Raw genomic sequence first — 13,598 nt, 5'->3', positions numbered from 1 at the left:
TTATAATATAGTAAAAAAATACTATTATTAGGAAATCATTTATTGGAAAAGAAAAGAACTATAAAGCCTAAAAAGTTAAAAACCAAAGCTTCTGATGTTAAATTTAGGTTCGAATCTCAGTATTAAATCATGAGATATTAACAAAACATTTAGCTTCTTCTACTAGGGACAAGTTGAATATTAACTTCCAGAGTTTAAATGGAAGATCAGACTACAGTAACACTGTACATTCAACAGAAGAGAGATTAATTACATGAGTCTGAACTAGTGAAATATATTTTTTTACTTTAGATTAAAACATTTCTGATTTTCTTTGATACTTTAATTTCCATATTTAAGGATTTTTTGTCTTCTCTTGAACTGTTGATAGGTTCATCTACCTACTATTTGAACTGAATCCTAATTTTTCCCTGGCTTTAGGTTTGTTTTTTGTTTTTTGAGTTTTTTTAAATATATTTTAGATTTATTTTACATATTCAAAGCACTGTATATGATTACAGCTTGTAAAATGAGAGGAAGGGAATCAAGGGGGAAAATAAAGAAGCAAAACATTTAAGATACACAAAGATGGAAAATTATCTGTTGATAATATCTTTAACTGGACTAATATACAGTGTATATCTTCCTTTGAGATTTGTCTTTTCAGATCAATTGACAATTTTTAAATGGATTACTAGTTCTTTGTTTCTTTTCTATTTTTGAAATATCTGAGTTCCTTATAAATCTTTGTTATTTTTTCTTCCATTTATTTATTTATTTTTACATTTTTCCACAAACATTTACATATAAAAAAATTCGCTCAGACTCCATAGTTCTTGACAGTTTATAAACAACTTTCAAAATTTCAAAATACTGAATTTGAAAGATAATGTTCAAAATATTTCCTATAATTTTGTAACTCTATGACAACAGAAACAGCATGGTTTTAAATATTTTTGAGAAAATATTTACATGTCAACTACTCAAATTGTTGAAAAGTGAATGTCCAGCACACTAGTCACACATAAACCTTCTCAATTCAGCCCTGCCTACCAAGAATTCTGCTGGCTTTAAATTTTAAGCAAATTTCTCTTAACATTTTTTATTTTGATCCATTAAAATTAAAATATTTTTTAAATTAAAAAATGCATTTAAAGAATACCTATTAATATCTATTTAATGACTGTACTAAGCTATATAGCCCCAGGGAGGTGTTACTTTATAGTATATTCACTTTACTCACTGAGGTTTATGCCCAAAATCAGATATGCATTCAAAGTCAGATATGCATTCATAAATATGTATATATCAGCTGTGCTTGATATTAAAAGTCTTTAAATTAATTAAGATCTTTAGTGAATCAATAAATAGTCAACGAAAAGGCAAGGAAAACAACTGTACATAAAGAGACAGTGTGAGAGAAGGGGGGCGTTGGCAGAGGGTAAAAGATAGTGGATCAAGGGGGGGAAAGGCAAAAAATATAAGAAACAAGAAATAGGAAATTATTTGTTGATGGTAACATGTGTGGTAATATCCTTGATTGAGCCAATATACAATATATACTCAATTGAAAATCTCATTTTGTATGCTATATTGATGTACAGTGAATGATTGCAAATAAATAAATAAGGTTAAAGCTAAAAACAAACCAAAAAAAAGAAGACAACCTAGGGGCAATGATACTTCAGTATTGATGAGTCTATCGAGCATCCAGATAATGGTTTCTAGATACCATTTTCCCATAAAAGGAAATAACATTTCTTTATGAAAAAAAAAAGACTCTACTTCATAGAATAGATAAAAATCTAGGAGTATATAGTGATACACCTTGAGAGGGGATTGAGGGAAGAATAATTGCCAACGTTGGAGACCACTATACACCAATTCCTTCTCTGAAAACTGATAACTGAAAAGGAAAAAGTATGAACTTAACGTTTTCTGAGAAACTATAGCTATCTCCAATTTATACTGGCAAGCTTTCCTTTCAGAAGAATGCCATCTAATGGATGTAGATATAGCGATAAAACCAGAAAATCACCATTCTACAGTCCTCAAGGAAATAACCAATATAGGCAAAGAGAATCGAATAATGTTATAACCATAGTGAAATGTTGGGACAAAATACTTGCATGGAGCCAAAGTACACCTTCGTGAATTGCTAACTACATACATGACTATACACAAGGGGGGAACTAGCCTTTATGGAAAGTTATCACCGTTATCCCTTAGCTAAGTGATCAGACTTAGTACCTTTATGTAGAATCTAACCAAACCATTAGACCTAATTGCTAATTCAGAGAAAATTTAAGGGATGAGGGAAAATTATCAGACAATGTCCCAGATAATAATTGTATAAATCTAGAGCATTATACAGTTTAGTCTAAGGCTCCATTTACTAAGTACTCATGTATCTGAATCTGTTCTGAGGCAGAGGCTTTGTGCCCTGTGTTGAGAGTTTAGAGAGGTAAGACATGACTTCACCCTTAAACAGGGTGATGCACAGTGATTAAATGTAAATTTAAAAATTGTTTAAAAGGCCATATTCTGGGAGGGTACAGAGGCATAACGTTTCTAGCATACTTGGACTTTGGTAACAGGAAAGGGTTAAAATCCTACAATTCACTCTGTAGTTTTTTAAAAGTAAATGAACACTTCAAAGAACAATATCCTGATATGCAAAATGGGTGTCATACATGTGTTATAATGTCTTCTTTTTACATTGCTGTGAAGATTTCATAAGACAATGCATATAACACATGTATTACAATATCAGGCTCAAAATAAATGTTATATAAATTCAGCTTATTCCTATTCTTCTTATAATAAAAGCTTGAATGCTGTAGAGTATGTGCAGACTGGTCAGTAGCCCCAGGTGATCACAGCTGAAGTGACAAATAAGTTTTATAATACCTGTCAACTCAAACTCATTGACAGGAGATTCCAGGAGTATTATATAGGCAATTTAAAACAAAATATCATGTTGAAATAGAAGATATCTCAGAAAACGAATTTCTTAAACCTTGAGTTCAATGGACAGGAAAAGTTGTTTCCTACAGCTTCTCCAGACTTCCTGTTTTTCAAAATAAATTTGAGACAGAAAGACATGGCAATATCTAGAAACTTAGGCAACTAGGAAAAGATACTGCTTCATTTTCTCCCCCCTTGTTATTCTCCCTTTGTACATGCTTGATTTTATGGAAAAATAATAGGGGATGTGGAAACAAGTACAAATTTCTTATGTTGAGATTTCCTAGTGTTTGGGGTGAACAATGACTTCTCATGTTGAGTAAGTACAGGAACCATAAGGTGGCAACAAATACTGTACTGACCCTCAACTTCTTTTTGAGTGGTCCTTGGTATAAATATTAAGGCAGGTGATGGAAGCAGGAGGGAGAGGAGGTTACCCTCCTAAGACTTGCCTGTAGTTGTTTCTCTGAAGGTACACCTAAGCGAAATTCAGGACATAGGGCTCAGAGGAAGTACCTCTGAGTATTATTCTATAATTTTATGAAACTAGAATACATCCCTAACACTATGACTTAGCTTTGCCAGTTTTCTAACTTTTTATATGTGGACAAGGTCAGTATCTAATCTTTTGTATGTGGCTTTATTTTCTCATATGACATCTATAAGATTCATTCACATTGCTGTTTATAGTTGCAGTTCATTTCTTTACATCATTGTATAAATATAAATTGTATGACTATATGAAAGTTATTTATCCCATCTATCATGATGGTCACTTGGGTTTTTTCTAGTTCCTGATTGTTGTGAGTAATGTTGAAACAAATATTCTTGTGCACCCTTTTGATGCATGTACATGCATTCCTATTGGGCATCTACCTAGTAGTGGAATTGCTGGCTCATTGGCAGTAGATGATGCCAAGATAATTCCAAGGTAGTTATATCAATTTACCTTTCCACTGGCCATGTAGAAGAGGCCTCATTGCTTCACATTCTTACCAATGTTTGAGATTATCAATTTAAAAATTTTAGCTATTCTGTTGGATGTTAGTGGTGTTTTGTTTTTGTTTTTAATTAGAGGTTTTTGCCTTGGGGCATGTGCGCTGTGCACTTGCTGGGCAGAGATAGAAAAAGTGAGAAATTACCCCCCAGAGGGAATGGACACCCTGCAATCCTTTCTCCTCCATTCTTTTCCTAGGATCTTGGGCACAAACACACATATGCCCAGTGTGCGTTTCAAGCCACCGGTTCCAGAACTCGGACCAGGGTTGGTCACATGGGAGTCCAGTAACATAATCGCTATGCCATCTGCTAGCCCCAATGTTAGTGGTTTTAATTTGCATTCTTGTGATTAATAAAGCTGAACTTTATAAATGTCATTGGCCATTCAACTTTCCCCTCTTGGGAACCAGCAGTTAGCATAATGACTATGTCGCTGGACTCCCACGTAGTCGACCACAGTTCGCGTTGAAGACCCGGTGGCTTAAAACTCACACCGGGCGTGTGTGCGTGCGTGCCCAAGATCCCAAGAGGAGAATGGAGGAGAAGGGATTGCAGTGTGACCATCCCCCCTGGGGGGTGATTTCTCGCTTTCTGTCTCTATGTCTCTCTCTATCTGTCTGGCGAGCACACACACCCTATAGCGAAAACCTCTCCAACAAATTAAAAAAAAAAAAAACTTTCTTTCTTCTTTGTCAGTCTCATCATTTTATTTTGAAATAATCTCAGAAACTTGCTAGAACTGTACAAAAGTTGACCTCCTGTCCATTATTTTGAAAATAGTTGCACACACAATGCTCTATTCCCATCCTCACTCAACATATTTTAGTGTATATTTTCATTTTTTATCCATTGTCTTCTGGGTTATCTGTCTTGTTTTGTTTTATTTTAGAGAGATTCTCTTGCTATAGGATACGTATATGTGCAGAGACACGGAGAGAGAAAGAAAGTGAGAAATCACTCCCCAGGTAGGATGCACATGCCACAATCCCTTCTCCTCCATTCTTTCTTCAGGATTTTGAGCAGGCAGGCACACATGCTCAGAGTGAGTTTCAAGTGATTGGGTCTGGGATTTAAACCACAGTCAGCCATGTGGGAGTCCAGAGCATTAACCACTACACCACTTGCTGGCCCCAAGATTGTCTTTTTCGTTATTGATCTATAGGAGTTTGTAAGAAATACTTTTAATTTCATCTCTTCATCAGTTGTATGGGCTACAAATTTCTTACTTGCTACTCAATAATGTGTTATATTATAAATACTTCATATTGAGAAATGTAGATCAATCTATTCTAATAATGCTCATATTTGGAAACATTTATGTTTTTCCTAATGATTCACTATTTTTTTTTTTGGAGAGGTTTTTGCTACAGGGTGCGTGCGCTCGCCAGAGAGAGAGAGAGACAGAAAGCGAGAAATCCCCTCCCAGGAGGGATGGCCATGCCATAATCCCTTCTCCTCCATTCTCCTCTTGGGATCTTGGGCACACACGCACATGCCACTAGCATTGAGTTTAAGCCACCGGGTTCAGGACTTGAACCGTGGTCGACAGCATGGGAGTTCAGCGACATAGCCATTACACTAACTGCTGGTCCCAATTCACTAATTTTTAAGAATAACTTTAGTGAAACCTAAATTATATGATTCAATTTATTTATTTAAAGTGTAAAATTCTTTTAGCATGCATATTCACAGGGTTATGTGAGCATGGCCGCAATATGATTTTAAAACATTTTTGTCCAACCTAAGAAACATACTCATGAGCAGTTGATCGCCATTCTCCCTCTTCTTCTCCCTTCCCAGCCCTAAGCAACCACTAATCTACCTGTCTCTAAGGATTTACATATTCTGGAATCTTTACATAAATAATCAGACAATATGTGGACTTTGCAACTAGCTTCTTTTTGGACATATCAACTAGCTTGTTTTTGGACATATCAGTATTTCTTTCATTTTATGTTTGATTGATATTCTATTGTATAGATAGAGTAGAATCACGTTGTGCTTATGCATTCATCAGATGATGAACATTTGGTCCAGTCAATTATTATTCATATGGCAGTCTAAGCACATGCACCATTTTATCTTCAAAATAATAATTTAATATTGGAATGGCAAAATCAAAGGATGCATTCCGAATTTTAATAAACATTGCAAAGTTACTGTCTAATACTTTCTAGAGCAATATTATGTAATGGTAGTAATAGCGCATGTTATAGGCTATCCTTCTAAATTTGTATGTCTAAGTCTTAACCACCAGTTTTTCAGAATGTGACTGTATCTTTAAAGAGGTAATTAAGGTAAAATTAGATCATATGTGTGAATATGACTGTCATCCTTATAAGAAAAAGTAATTAAGACACTGACAGAGGGTAGACATGTGAGGACCCAGCAAGAGGCTAGCCATCTGCAAGCCACGGGAAGATGCATGCCTCAGAAAAAAAACCAAACCTGCCAGCAGTCTGATTTTGGATTTTCAGCCTCCAAAACTGTGAGAAAATAAATTCCTGTTGTTTAAGCCTTAAGTCAACCAGTCTGTGATATTTTGCTATGGCAGTCCTGGCAGAACTAATGCAGAGGGAATCTTTATCATAATTTAATTGAAAATATTCCCATTGCTTTCCCCCCTTGCTGAGTAGAGCTTTTGGTTTCACATTGTAAAAAGGCTTCCATAATTTCTGACTTCATTAATAAGTCTTTATATGGTAGAGATTTGATGTTACTTTTTTGATGTATATGTTTTACCACCTATGGAGAAGGTAATTTGATCCTCTTTGTCCAGTTCATATCTTGAATTATATTAGCAGATTTCCTGTCATATCCTCCATACATTTTTTTAGGTATTTTTAATGCATTTTTTTTATTTCAAGAAAAAGTTTTCATGTTTTTTTTTCCTGGAACATATTTTTAAAATTAATTAATTAACATTCATTCCCTAAGCATCGTCACAGCATACAAAATGTTATTTCCCATCCAGAATATACTACATAGTGGCTTAATCATGCATGTTATAGTCAATAATTTTCCATTTATAGTTTATATATATATATATATCCCTATTTCTGACCCTCTGCCCTTTCCCACCCTCTCTCACACTCTCTCTCTTAAAGCCAGGAAACAGGTTAAGATCTATTCAAATAGTAGATACATGAATCTATCAACAGCTCAAGACAGGACAAAAATCTTTAAAACCGGACAACAAAGCCTTGAAGAAAATCAGCAATATTTCAGTCAAAAGTCATAAAATGCTATTTCACCAGTTCAGTCTCATGTACTTTATCTTCTGTTGTGGTTCGATCTTCCCAGTTGAATTCTGGGATATAATATTCAACTCCAGACTTGTCCTACTTTTAAGTTGGCCATTTTCTTAGTTTTTGAACTCTTATTTCTGTGTGTCTGTATTTAATTTTCCTGATACAGCACTCCCTTGAAAACTTCTTGGAGATCTGGTCTGGTGCTGGTAAATTCTTTCAGGTTTTGTTTATCTGAGAATGTTTCTTGTCTTTTCTTCCCATATGAAGGATAATCTTGCCTGGTACAGTATTCTTGGTTGAAATTGCTTTTCCCTTAATACTTTGAATATATTTTCCCATTCTTTCCTCACTCGCATTGTTTCTGATGAGAGGTCTGCTGTTAGCCTGATGGGATATCCTTTGTAGGCAATTTGCTGTTTCTCTCTTGCTAGTCTTAGTATCTTGTCTTTGCCTGTGTTTTTTGTCAATCTGGCTATAATGTGTCTTGGAGAAGATCTTCTTAGGTTGATTCTATTTGGGGTCCTTTGTATTTCTTGGGACTGGATCTTTGAGTATCTCTCTAGGTTTGGAAAGTTTTCTTGCAAGATTTCATAGAATAGATTATCAATGCCCTTACAAATCTCTTTGCCTTCTGGGATACCAGTTATACAGATGTTTGGACATTTGATGGTATCTAGTATTTCTCACATATTAATCTCATTTTGGGGGGCCATTTTCTCAGTCTCCATGGTGGATTTTTCTGGGCCAACAATTTTCTCTTCTACAAATGAGATTTGATTTTCTTTATGATCTAGTCTGCTTTTAATACTTTCAAGGGAGATTTTGACTTCTTGTATTATAGCATTCATCTCTAACGGGTCCATTTGATTCTTTTTTAAAGTGTGTAATTCCTGTTTTAGATCTTGCACGAATTTCCTCACCTCCTGGAACTCGTCATCTCCTTTCTCCATTCTCTTCTGCAGTTCATTGTCTCTCTTCTTTTCCTTCTCTGTTAGCTTGGCCATTATGAATATTCTAAATTCTTTATCAGACATTTCCATGATTTCCATTGAACTGTCTGTGGATGAAGAGAAGCTATTCTTTTCCCTTGGAGGAGAGGTATTTTCTTGCTTTCCCATATTTCTTTTGGCCCTGTGGTGATTTCAATTCATCTGATGGATGGTGTGTTTCTTCCTAAACTTGAAGTTCAATTTAAGTGTTCAGGCGCATGCAGAAGGAGGTGATCTGGAATCTCTTTGCCATTCTGTTTTGATCTCACTTGAGTTTGTGGGCTGGAGGCTGAATTATCAGTAGAAAATCTTCATTTCTCTTTTTTCCCTGAAATAACTAGTTCTCAGGAGTCATGGAGGTGTCTTATTCTGAATACTTGGCCCTTGCCTCTCCTCCTCCATACATTCTTGAAAAAAATATTTTATTAATAGATTTATGCTTTTGTAATATGTCTCTGGAATCTATTCCTAATATTTAATTTCAAATTAATGTATCACTATTCATAAGTGAGATTGTCTTAGTCTTTTGTTGTGTTTGTCAAGTTTTGTTTTCAATTCTGTTTTAATAACAGAATTAGATTTTGTTATTTTGGAGTGTTAACAAAATTTGCATCTGAAATTTATTGATAATTCGGTTTCTTTCATGGGAATTTATCTACTTTGATGATCTATATCTTTGTATTTGTTTTCTACTATTATAACAAATTCACACAACTTAGCAGCTTAAAACTGCAACCATTTATTACCTCACAGTTCTATGAGACCCAGGCTTGACTGCATGTACTGCTTAGGGTTGCCCAAAACTGAAATCAAGATGTCAGCTTGCTGGGCTCTTATCTGGAAGCCCTGGGAAAGAATCTGCTTATAACCATTCAGAGTATTGGCATAATTCTACCCCTCATGGTTTTAGAACTGATGACCCATTTCCTTGCTGCCTGTCAGTAGGGATCTACTCTATTTCTGAGGGTCACCTGTATTTCTTTACATGTGGCTCTCTCCATCTCCAAACCTATAATAGTGCATTGGGTCTTCTTGAGCTTAGAGTCTGTATGACCTTTTTCTACCACCAACTGGAGAAAGGTCTAGGCTCATGCAATTAGACTCACCCAATAATCTCCTTGTCTTAAGGTCAATTGTACCATATTACAGAACATAATTATGAGAGTATTATTTCATCACATTCCCAGATTCTAGGAACTAAAGTAAAATATCTTTAGTGGGCCATAGTAGATATTCTACCACAGTCTTCTAGGGTCAGTGTTAATAATTTAGGTGTCCTAATAATAAATCATCCATTTCACCCAGGTATTTAACATTTATGCATGGATTGGTAAAGTATATTTTTATAAAAGTTATTTAATTACTATCGTATTTACTCTTCATTTTTTACTATATTTTTATTTTTTAAGTTTAGTTTTACATTCCTTTTAAGAGAGAGTGTGTGCATGAGAGTGAGAGAGAAAAACATAGGCATCCTCAATAGAGTCTTATCACACTGTAATCTCCTTCCCCCAGTCCTCCAACTGGCCTGGATCTTGGGGGTGGATGACCTGACATGTTTCAGGTAGATGCAAAATCTAACCCTGTGGTTAGCCTTGTAGCTTCCAGCAGTGCAGGTCAATATGCTACCACTGGTGCCACCAAGGCTGAACTTCACTTTTGTGGCAGACCAGGACCATGGTCGGCCATATAGAAGTGTGTAAGTCCAGTGTCTCTAACCTTTACGCCACCTGCTGGTTCTCTGATATTTTTAAATTATTTTTTTTCACTTGTTATAGACTTCATGCACTACTAGAGAGACAGAGAGAGGGAAAGTGAAAAAGCACTCCTGGGAAAGATGGCCAAGCCACAGTCCCCTCTCTTCCATTCTCCTCTCAGGACTTCAGGCATGCACACACTTGTGTCCAGTATATTTCCAAGCTGCTGGGTCAGAGATTTGAACCATGCAGTTGGCCATGAGAGATCCAGCTGCTTTAACCACACTGCCACCAGCTAGCCTCACTTTTGATCTTTTATATTTATGCTTTCTGTCTTTTTCTCTTAAATATGTTAGCAAGGATTATTTCCCTTACAGCAAAGAACCATCTGTTAAAGTAATTGATTAGTCCTACTGGTTTTATATTCCTCATACATAAACTTCATCTTTTATCTTTATTATCTCTCAATTTTGTTCTTATTTAATATTTTAAATAAAGGTTCAAATATTGCTTGTGTTCTTGTTTTATCAAATAAGTGACTTGATTTTTATTCTCTTTTGTTTGATAGCTAGACAGTTTATGTTCTGTCTTCACATTTCATACTTTCTCTCTTAAGTTTTCATTCTGGAGTCTAACTAGGAGCCAAGATAAGCCAATCAGTCGCCATCTAAATTTGAGCTACAAGTGGCCCCATTCAAGGATTTCAACCACGGAAGACTCTCTGTCCAGACTTCACCCTCCTGCTCCCCAGTCTAGCCAGGAGCCAGGTTAGAACACCCTACTCATTCTTGCTGTCTCTTTCCATCTTTCTCTATATATTTTAAGGTTTTTTTCCTTCTTTCTAAGTTTGAAACTTAGCTATCTGGTGCTCTTTTGTCTTTCTAATTATTATTTTTCCCTGCCCCCATAGAGTAAGCCAATCGGCTGCCATCTATATTTAAGCTACAAGAGGCCCAATTCAACCACGTGCTAGCAACATGAACAGGTTTCATTTTTTGAAAAAATAAATTTCTTCTTCTCTTTTTCTTATTGCTTTTGTCTTTTTTTCTCTTCTTTTTTTTCTATTCATTTTCCTTTTCTTTTTACCTTTCTAACTTTTCTGCTCAGCCTCCATACACTAATTTTTTAGATAGTCTATGTACTCAGTAGCAAATTATATGAAATCTTTTAGGGTCAGATTAATCCTCAATTTTCATTGAATCTGTTGTGCAAAGGGAGAAAAATGGTACTGTTTATAGACTTCAGGTTACCTCCTTCTGCATTCCTCTTATTGCTCAGATTTAATTTCAAAAAACAGGAAAGAGCATATAATCCATCAGATGACCAGAACCACCGCAGAGGCACAAGAAATATGAGAAATGAAGAAAACATCTCTCCTCTAATGGAAAGGAATAACTCCTCTCCCTCCATAAAATACACAAGGGAACTCAATGAAATGTCAGATAAAGAGTTTAAAATATTCATAGTAACAAAGCTAATGGAAATGCAAGAGAATAGAGACAATGAACTCCAGAAGATGCAGGAGAAAAGAGACACTGAATTCTAGGAGGTGAGAAAGTTCTTGCACAATCTGAAAGAGAAAATACACATCATAAAAAAAAATCAAATGGAATTGTTAGAGATGAAGGCTGTAATACAGGAAATCAAAACTTCTGTTGAAAATATCAAAAGCAGATTAGATCATGCAGAAGATCAAATCACAGATATAGAAGGTAGAACCTCTGACCTAGAAAAATTCACCAAAAAGACTGAGAAAATAACCCCCAAAAATGAAAATAGCATATCAGTAATACTAGACACCATTGAACACCCAAACATTCGAATCATTGGTATCCCTGAAGGTGAAGAAACTAATAAGGGCATTGATAATCTATTCCATGAAATCCTGGAAGAAAACTTTCCAAACCTAGAGAGGCACTCAAATATCCAAACTCAAGAAATACATAGGACTCCACTTAGAATCAACCCAAGAAGATCTTCCTGAAATGCATAATAGCCAGATTGATAAAAACCACAAACAGAGATAAAATACCAAAGTTGGCAACAGAGAAATGACAAGTTAATTTCAAAGGATATCCCATAAGGCTAACATCAGACTTCTCATCAGAAACAATGCAAACAAGGAAAGAATGGAAAAATATATTCAATGTGCTAAGTGAAAAACAATTTTCAACCAAGAATACTATACCCAGCAAGATTATTTTTTATATGGAAAAAAAAAGACAAAAACACTCTCATATATGAAAGAAAGAATTTACCAGCACCATAGCAGCTCTCCAGAAAGTGCTGAGGGGACTCCTATACCAGGAAAACTAAAGTCAGACACACAAATAAGAGTATAAGAAACAACCAAGAGAATAGCCAGCCTAATGGTAGGGACAAGTCCAGAGTTGAATGTTAACTCCCAGAGTTTAAATGGAAAGATTAGACCACCGTAACACTGCAAATTCAATAGAAGAGAGATTACTTGAGTCCAAAGTAGTAAAACATTTTTTTTTTTACTTTAGATGAAAACATTACTGATTTTCTCTGATGCTTTAATTTCCACACTTAAGGATTTTTGTCTTCTCTTGAACTGTTGATAGGGTCATCAACCTATTATTTGAACTGAATCCTAATCTTTTTCCTGGCTTTAAATTTTAAACAAATTTCTCTTAACATTTTTTTATCTACTAAAACTAAAACATTTTAAATTAAAAAAATGCATTAAAATACCTATTAATACCTATTTAATGACTGCAGTAAAATTTATAGACCCAGGGAAGTGCTACTTTATAGTATGCTCACTTTACTCACTGAGGTTTATGCCCAAAGTCAGATATGCGCTCATAATTATGTATATATCGGCTGTGCTTGCTATTGAAAGTCTTTAAATTAATTAAGATCTTTAGTGGATCAATAAAATGTGAAAAAAAAATGGCATGGAAAACAACTATATACCAGAGACAATGTGGGAGAAGGGGGGAAGTTGGCAGAGGGTGAGATATAGGGAATCAAGAGGGGGGGAAAAAGCAAAATATATAATAAGCAAGAAATAGAAAATTATTTGTTGATAACATGAATGGTAGTATCTTATCCTTGATTGAACTAATATCCAATGTATACTGGACAGAAAATCTCATCTTGTATAATACTGTATTGATGTATAGTAAATTATTGTAAATAAGTAAATAAATAAAAAGAAAATCAGATTAAAACGTTCAGGTTACATTAGAAACCTAGTAAACCATTAGAAATTTTCCTAGATAGATTTAATCAGTAGTTAGCAACAAAAATAACCTTTTAAAAATATATTGCAGTTTTTGAAATGTATGATATCTAAGTGTTACTTTTTCATTTGCAAATCTTGACAAATTTTAATGTTATCTCCTGCAAAATAAACCATTCTGTGTAGCAGTCAAGATTGTGAATTTCAGAACAAAATTTCGTGAACAAAGCTTAGCATACAGTAATAAATATAGAACCAATTTCGAGGTTAAAAAAAATAGTACAGTTAGGAATTTTTGAGTCTATATCAACATTATCAGGTACTAAAATTAAGTAATAGGATTACTGATTTTTTTCCTTTAAAAAGCTAGAAAATATTTTGACATCCATTCTCAACATGCACTTGCTATGTTTGCCCATTGTTTTATCCAGTGTTAAATAAAAGCTATAAGATACCAAAAAAAGTTTTTATTGTGTACTAACTAGTTTTCTTACTCTTTTTTATCTTT

This window comes from Tupaia chinensis, unplaced genomic scaffold (genome assembly GCF_000334495.1).
Source record: "Tupaia chinensis unplaced genomic scaffold, TupChi_1.0 Scaffold000197_1, whole genome shotgun sequence".
NCBI lineage: Eukaryota > Metazoa > Chordata > Mammalia > Scandentia > Tupaiidae > Tupaia > Tupaia belangeri.
The sequence above is the reverse complement of the archived record's forward strand: the minus strand, read 5'-3'. Positions refer to the sequence as shown.